The sequence below is a fragment of the Triticum dicoccoides genome, chromosome 6B (assembly GCF_002162155.2).
Source record: "Triticum dicoccoides isolate Atlit2015 ecotype Zavitan chromosome 6B, WEW_v2.0, whole genome shotgun sequence".
In the NCBI taxonomy this organism is placed as follows: Eukaryota; Viridiplantae; Streptophyta; class Magnoliopsida; order Poales; family Poaceae; genus Triticum; species Triticum dicoccoides.
In genome coordinates, this window is record NC_041391.1 from 401649306 (window position 1) to 401657903 (window position 8598).

Genomic DNA, 8598 nt, shown 5'->3' on the forward strand with positions numbered 1-8598 from the left:
TCTTCCTCTCCTAACCACCTTAGGAAGCTATCGGTTTCCAACACACGTTCATTCTTTCTCTCCATGTTTCGATCTCTAAGTCTCTCAACTACACAACCCCTTTTTCCACTCCTGTTACCAAATGTATTTACCTCAGACACCCGCCATTGCACCCCATGCCAAGCTCTCTCTCTCTCCCCCCCTCTCCCTCTCACCCTCTCGCGCTAAATACATGCACTGCCTATCTAGCCCCCCCAACCTCTCGTGCGCACGCACGCACGTTGTATATCTAGGTCACTCCCTCGAGACTGTCTCACTCTTTCTTCCGCACGATGGGCCACACTCGCTCAATCTCGCTCTCTTTATCTGAGTCTCGTTTAACCTCGTTTTCTTTCACACACAAATGATATATCTCCCTGTTCTGGCCTCGATCGACACACTCTATACTCTCTCACACAGATTATCTATCTAGGTCAGTCCATCCAAGCTGCCGCCACTATTTCGACCTCATGGTGGGCCACGCTCACTCAATCTCTCTCTCTATCTCTCTCTATCTATCTATCTATCTATCTATCTATATCTCTCTTTGTATGTCTCGATTGACCTCGCTCTTTCTCGGAAAAAAACGATATATCACCATGTTTGAGCCCAATTCGACCTATTCACATTGTATACTCTCTCATGCACATCGTCTATCTATGTCACTCTCTCCAATCCGTCTCACTCTTTCGATCGCACGGCGACCCTATGTGATCGGTTGACCTTGCTTCCTCCCACGCACAAAATATATTTACACGTCTGTGACTGGATCATCTCTCAAGCTCTATCTTACAGCCCACACCCTTGCCAAAAGCTCAATCGGACAATATCTCTCCGGAGCATATATATTTGTTCAATGAATGTCGGACCACACTCACTTTGTCTCTCTATCTATATGTCTCTCGATTGACCTTGCTTTCTCACACCGTATCTTCCACGCGTTGAAGCTACTACCTCTCCATCCCTCGCAAAGCGGGAGCTATTTACATTGCGAGGGGCACTCCAACCTTGGATTAATTTTTGTAGGCATTTATTCCGGTCGGTTTAGATTATATTTTCATAGCATTCGGCCCACAACTACTCCAAACACCGTTGCAACCCACGCAACTCCCCTAGTTGATTTCCCTCTGGCTCGGTCATAGCTCTCTCACACGTCCTTTCTCGCCTTCAACGTCGCACCATGGTGTTATTGAAAAAACTATGTTGTTCTCTTTAATTATTATAAATAAGCTACAAAACTACACACCGATAGTCCACTTGGAATGGAACAAATTTCGACCCACAAATTAAAGTGCTACAAACTACACACCGAGAGGCCCACATGTCATGAAAAAAATTTGGACCCGTATACAAATTAAAAAATAAAGGACGAGGATCGAACATGCGACCGGGCCTTCAAGCCGCACGTCAATAGGCAACATATACGTAGAATAGCAATGTTTGTTGTACCCCCTTTATTCACATAATGTTTTTATATTACCACAGCCTAATTAATGGATAACATGTAATATTATTTTTAGTACTATTCGACTTCACTTACTGGTGGGTTCCATGTGTGCTCTCTCTCTCTCCTCCCCTTCTGCGTTTAGACGCACGGGCAAACAGTAAGAACTCGCGGGCGATGTTGCCGTTGACCATATATGGACGCGTTCACAAGTCACGGCACCAGTTTCACGTACTAGCAGCACTAGTCAGTGTGTACATGCAATGCACGTTAATTTGGAAGTATATTAAGTGCATGAGGATATTAACTACTAGGATATTATTTGCGTGTTGTCATGTGATTAGCACTATTTCTGGCATGAAATTAGCTGCACGCTAAACGTGTTGAGCGCTCGACATTGAAGCAGTCTAGGTCGTTGGATGACAAGGAATACATGTGGCTTGATGACGTTTTATATTTAATTTGATACGGCTCTAGCAGAACATTCAATCGATCAAACCATACATTTTGTTCAGTCTGACTCCGACTTTAAATTGTACGACGATCGATATAAAATAAACGGAAATGATAAACGTTTGGATTTTAAGCATGGCAATCCGAACGTTTTTCATGGCAAATTTAGATTACGCGGCGGCGGCGGGGCGTCTCGTGGTGGGAAGCGGCTCCTCTGCCGTGATCCGTGTGTCGTCGGGCCACTGACCGACGGCGACGGCGGCGTCTTGCACCATTGTAGGCGTACTCCTGGACGTTGGCCTAGTTTCAAGGAAGGCCAAAATGTTCTGGACTTCGGAGCGAGTCAACTGGCGGGAGGAGGCGACTGGCATTGGTGCAAGGAAGCGCTCGAAGGCGGCCATCCATGTCGCTGAGGGGGGCACTGGCACCCGCGTGGGACAGGTGCTATCAACGGCATGGTAGAGAAATTCGTGTGCACGGGCACCGGCACGGGCGCGCACGTCAGTGCCCACGCAGGCGCATGCGCTGGCAGGTGCACGAGCACCGACACGGGCGTGCGCGTTAGTGCACGCGCAGGCGCATGCGCTGGCAGGTGCACGGGCGCGTGAAAGTCGGCGGGGACCTCGTGGAACCCCGTGGCATCAAGCTCGGCGACAATGTGTGGCTCCCAGCCCATCAATGCCACGGGGATGGGCGTTGGTGCAGTCGGGGCGATGGGAGCCGGAACGGGAGCAGGGAGAAGCGCAACGTCTTCCTGCAAGGCCAGTTCAAGCTCGTCCCAAAGCGCCATATGTTCTTGAGACTCCGGCTGGGTGTCTTCCTCATGAAACTGGAACACTAAGGGCAGACCATCATGATGCGGCATGGCGTACGTTTAGGTCAGGCTAGTTGGAGGTAGACACAGGAGAATCGGATAGCAAGAGAGAGGATTGTAGCGATACCGGGTAGTTCAGGGTTGATTTTAAATTGCGGCGCAGGCGACATTAAAAGTGGGAGCAGTTGGACGATGGTGGGTGGTGGAGCTTGGTCAAAGGGCTCGCCTCCTGGTGAGTCTGCACAACGGTCTGCTCGCACGCCTCCCTGACAGCCGGCGCAGCGGTCTGCTCGCACGCCTCCCGTAGACTCACACGCTTGCTGGGACGGCACCTGCCGATGAGAGGCGGGGACTCATGGCAGCATGTAAACGCCCACGATTTCAATAGTGAAAGCGTTCGCCTTAACATGACAGGTCTTTGTTCCAAAATACCTTATCTCTTCATTTGTGCAACTTGTCATAAGCAGCTTGTCTCGAATTGAAGAAAAAACTTACGAAGTAATATTTGTGCCATATCACGTGACCATGCTCAATTTCAAGAATTTATGCTCACTTTTGGATTTTCTAAAATTTAAGATCCAGGATTCGAAACAATATCATAACCTGCATCATGCAATAAATTTTCAAGCCGTACATCTGTCCTGTTGTATTTCTTAAGAAAGGATTTGGTCAAACATTTTGCTTAGTTAGACTTCAGACAAGTTATATACGCAGAGTACTACCTCCTTTCCGGTTTATAGGGCTCAATTCAAAAATCTCACCAACCAAGGTAGATGGTGAGTGGTGGAACAATTGTTGTAGTTTGCAAAACCACTCAATTAATGCGCCTGTTGTCCTCAAAAGTTGTGTTTACAAATGCATTAATTGCAATGCATGCATGCATAAAGTACATGCATTGGTCAATTTTCTCTTAATACTTGCATGTAATGATTTATTGCACCTTGAAATCTGAACATGTGATGGGGAACAACCAAATTGAGACTTATAAAATGGGAAAACTAAAATTTTGAGATAAGCCCTCTAAACCGGAAAGGACGGAGTAAAAGGATAATCCCTCTGTGCCAGTGCATTGCCTGATATATTAACTCAAGTACTAGGCATGAACAAACAGGCTCAATTCTGTGCTCATCCTGGTGTAGTAGTAGTAGTAGTACTAGGCAATGGAGTTGATAGGTGACCTTGACGAGCGGCGACCGAGGGAATTGAACCATGCTCGGCACGGTAGGTAACGTTGTCTAGTTACTAAAGCATCCCTCCATTGTTCATCGGTAGTCATTATGGACCGGGGACATGAGGGGAATTTCCTAGCACTACAGGAATCAGCTACTTTGCCATCTGCCACGGCGGACAGCAAAGGCATGGATGGTGGACGGCAAAGACCTTTGCCGTCAGCCGCGGACGGCAAAAGGGGACGGCAAAGTAGGGGACGGCTAAGAGCTATGTTGTCGTCTGCTTCGGGCAGCTGACGGCAAAGGGGCCTTTGCCGTCCGCTGCGGACGGCAAAGAAGGCGGACGACAATAAATGCACTGTTACTCCATTAGGTGGTTAATGGCAGGCCTTTGCCATCCGCTGCGGACGGCAAAGCCTTTGCCGCCAGCCACTGTAGGCAAACTGACCAAATTGGTCAGCCTCCCAGGAAGCACAGTTGCCTGCCACGTGGCCTCTTTGCCGTCTACTGCTGATGGCAAAGATCCCTTTGCTGTTGGTGGCAGACGGCAAAGAGCCTGCATATTGTCTCTTCTTTCTATTTTTTTTAATCCAACAATTTTCACAGCAAATATATATCACATATCCAGCACATAAGTTTCATATCACATATCCAGCACATAAGTTTCATATCACATATCACATATCACATCAGTTTCATCCATACACATTGTTCATACATAAGCAAGTTCCATCCATACACATTGTTCATACATAAGCAAGTTCCATCATAGCAAGCTAGATACAATGCAAAGTTTCATCAAAGGAAAAGCAAGCACTCCATCATAGCAAGCTAGCTTCCATGAAGTGAATGAAATCTGCAAAATGGTAAATAAGGAAGTTAGAAATAGGTGACTAGAACAAGAAGAAGACTAGAACAAGAAGTATATGTCATTTATGAGCTAACTTAGGTGAAATGGATCATATATGAGCTAACAAAGTTGAAATGGGTTGTTTATGAGCTAGCTTAGTTGAAATGGATCATTTATGAGCTAACTTAGTTGAAATGGGTCGTTTATGAGCTAACTAAGGTTACGGGCATCGTTTTTGAGCTAAGTAAGGTGAAATGGATCGTTTTTGAGCTAACTTAGGTGAAATGGATCATTTATGAGCTTTTATGAGCTAACTTAGTTGAAATGGGTCGTTTATGACCTAACTAAGGTGAAATGCCACGTTTTTGAGCTAACTAAGGTGAAATGGATCGTTTTTGAGCTAACTTAGGTGAAATGGATCATTTATGAGCTTTTATGAGCTAACTTAGTTGAAATGGGTCGTTTATGACCTAATAAGGTGAAATGCCACGTTTTTGAGCTAACTAAGGTGAAATGGATCATTTTTTAGCTAACGTAGGTGAAATGGATCGTTTAAGAGCTAATTTAGGTGAAATGGATCGTTTTTAGCTAACTTAGGTGAAATTGATCGTTTAGGAGCAAATCTAGGTGAAATGGGTCATTTTGGAGCTAACCTAGGTGAAATGGGTCATTTTGGAGCTAACCTAGGTGAAATGGGTCATTTTAAAGCTAACGTAGGTAAAATGGATCATTTAGGAGCTAATCTACATAAAATGGGTCATTTTAGAGCTAACTTGGATAAATTGGATCACTTGTAAGCTAACTAAGGTAAAATGAGTCATTTTAGAGCTAACTTAGGTAAAATGGATCGTTTATGAGCTAACTAAGCTAATTATGCAATTTTTGACATAAGTAACCTAAGTACATATCGTTTTAGAGCTAACTTAGGTAGAATGAATGGTTTATGAGGTCAGTAAGCATATTAAGTCATTTTGGAGGAAAAGAAGCTAACTCTAGGTCATTATGGTAAGCATATTGGAGGAAATAAAGCTAAGTCTAGGTCTTTATGCATTTGTTAAGCAAAACTATGGAGAAACTTACCGTGATCAGGGAGGTGTAGGAGCGGGATGGCTCGTGCCGGTAGCTGGAGAAGGATCGTGCGATGCGTTTCTGGAGTTAAGCTGCACCAAAGATCATTTCCAATGTCTCGTTAGCATTATGACACTCAAATGTTAAGACTAGCAAGTAATGTCCATTCAAATTAAACTCACCGTGCTCCCAGGAGCAATCACTGGCATCGGCGGAGCGGTCTGACCGGACTTCTCGCACACAGACTGCACATTTGGTTTTCACAACAGAGTCATACTAGTTAGTAATGAGACTCAAATGTTAAGACTAGCAAGTAATCTGCAGAAGAAACTTACCACAAGGAGCTCGTACATGGCCCTTTCCTGCATGTCATTCCGTGCCCTCTCCTCCTCCAACATCTTTGTCGTCCTCTCCTCCAACTCCCGCTGCCTCTCCGCCGCCTCCGCCAGAAGTTTCTCCGTTCTATCTCTCTCACTCTATATAGCAGCCTGCAACACCACTCACATGACCATTTTGTAATCATTGATGGAAGAGCACACAATGTAATGGAGAAAGATAGCTGAGTACGTATAACTAACCTTGAAGGCGAGTTGGACTGGCCGTTCACGAGGCCTTATCTCAGGAGCGGAGCTCAACTGGCGCGCCTTGATCTCCGAGAGAGTGCTAGGACAACGGATAAGTCCATCTCCCATGGCTATGGAGCCATGGGACCTCCCGCCACCAGATATCATCAGCAGCTCTGTATCAATGGGACCCTGGCTCGGGTTAAAGTCCTCCCCTTTCCTCGCCTTCCCCTGATCTCTATATTGCACGAGCTTGTCATGGGCGGAGATGTTGGTGAAGTTCTTTGGATCATCGAGGTCAGACGCAGAGAATGCCTTGACTTTCTTGTAAGAGCCAGTGTGGGCCATGGCATACAGGTCGTACACCTCTGGCATCTTATCCGCCTTATTGTAGCGTGCCTGAAAGAGAGAAACAAAGTAAACTAGTAATTAAAGGGCTAAAGCTAGCATGATGAATGAATTGCATGAATCATGAAGCAAACCACATACCCAGTTCCGCCCGTACTGAAATAAGTTGGAGCTGCCTTGGTGGTGTGGCACACCTTCCATTTGGGCACGTTTGTCCTTGGCCTTGTTGTGGGTGGCCCGCCATTGTTTTGAGCACCACGCATTGACCAACACCTCCCAACAATCCATCTGATCCGCACACCATCTCGGAGGGGCCTAAGTTAGCAAATAGAAACTTGAGCGCTACGGCTACGAATTACTAAATGAAGGAAGTAAGTACAAGGCCTTAAGAATTACCTTCATGTACTGCTCCTTACTCAAGAACTTATCGCGGCACTCCTGCTTGGGCTTCTTGATACCACGCCCGGCGTAGTAGTCTCGAACAGCCTGCACCCGAACCTCATGCCGTAAGTTCTGAAGTAGGCGCTTGCACTCCTTGTCGATAACATCTGCCGCCTCCTCCTCGTATCCCTCCTCACACCTGTAGAATGTCTGCAATCAAATGAGACAATATTGATTAGTACAATTAATAACTAGCTAGTTCAAGATTTTTAATTGTGTAAAGGAGAAATTACCCAGAACTTTCTGATCACCACGTCTGCCCTTGTCTTGCACAAGACACCGTCGATAATCTGACCCGGCGGGGCCGGGGCAGCCAAGTAGTGCTCCCAACTCAATCCAACCTCTGGAAGCTGACCCTCACGAGGCAACGTGACAAACCCCAGAAAGTTTTGCCGAATCAGAACTCCAAGGACGGAGTTGGGCCGGCGGACACTTTCATGGTGGTCCCAACCCCTGCAGCATGACAAGGCCAACGCATTAGTTATTTGAAGAAACGTGAATGCAAAAGGTACAAAAAGATTAAATGCACTTACCTCTCCCCATCAGGGAAAATCAACCACCTCTGCTCACGGGTCGCCGGCACGGACGGGAACCGTGTAGCACCATGCTGGTAGACGTTGCCCCCCTCCTCCCCCTCCTCCTCAAAATCAGTCGGCTCCCCACCATCATCAGCATGGCCACTCGGCTCCTCAGGCTGACCCGACCAAGTACCCCATCCAGACGTGTGCTCCTCCGGGGTCTCGTGGGCCCAACTCTCGTGGGCCAAAGGCCCGTCGACCCAAGGCTCATGGGCCGAAGACCCGTGGACCGGAGGCTCGTGGACCAGAGTCCGTGTAGCCTCCTCCTCAGACGAGTCCACCCTAGCAGTCACGTGCTCGGGTGAAACAGCTGGGGGCGGCGCCGAGGAAGGCGCCGTAAGAGTCACCCTACCTCCTCTCCCGCGACCACGTGCTCCACCTCCTCTCTTCTTCTTACCTCGTCCCCTGCTGGGCACCGCGGTCGACAAAGAAGGGCCCGACGGTGTCGCCATACTGTCCAGCAACGCTCGGCGGAGAGGTGCGTGTGGAATGGAAGACCTCACACCACGCGCCGACGAAGAAGGGGCCTCGGCGCGCTCCCGACCAGCGCCCACCATCTTTCAACACCTGCCATGACAAAGAATAAACGAAATTAGTACAACATAAAAAAAAGTACCGACATGAATAATAATATGTATATCACTTAAGTGTATCATCATCAAGTACAACATAAACAACTACACATTTAAAACTACCCGATCAACACAATTATATATGATGTTTTTCATAACTAATAATTCACAAATATATGACCCCGTCGGCCTATGGAAGGCCAAAGAACACCTTTTCGGGAGGTCTCGGGGGTCGGGGTGTCATGTCAGTGTCGGGGTGCCGTGTCGGGGTCGGGGTCGG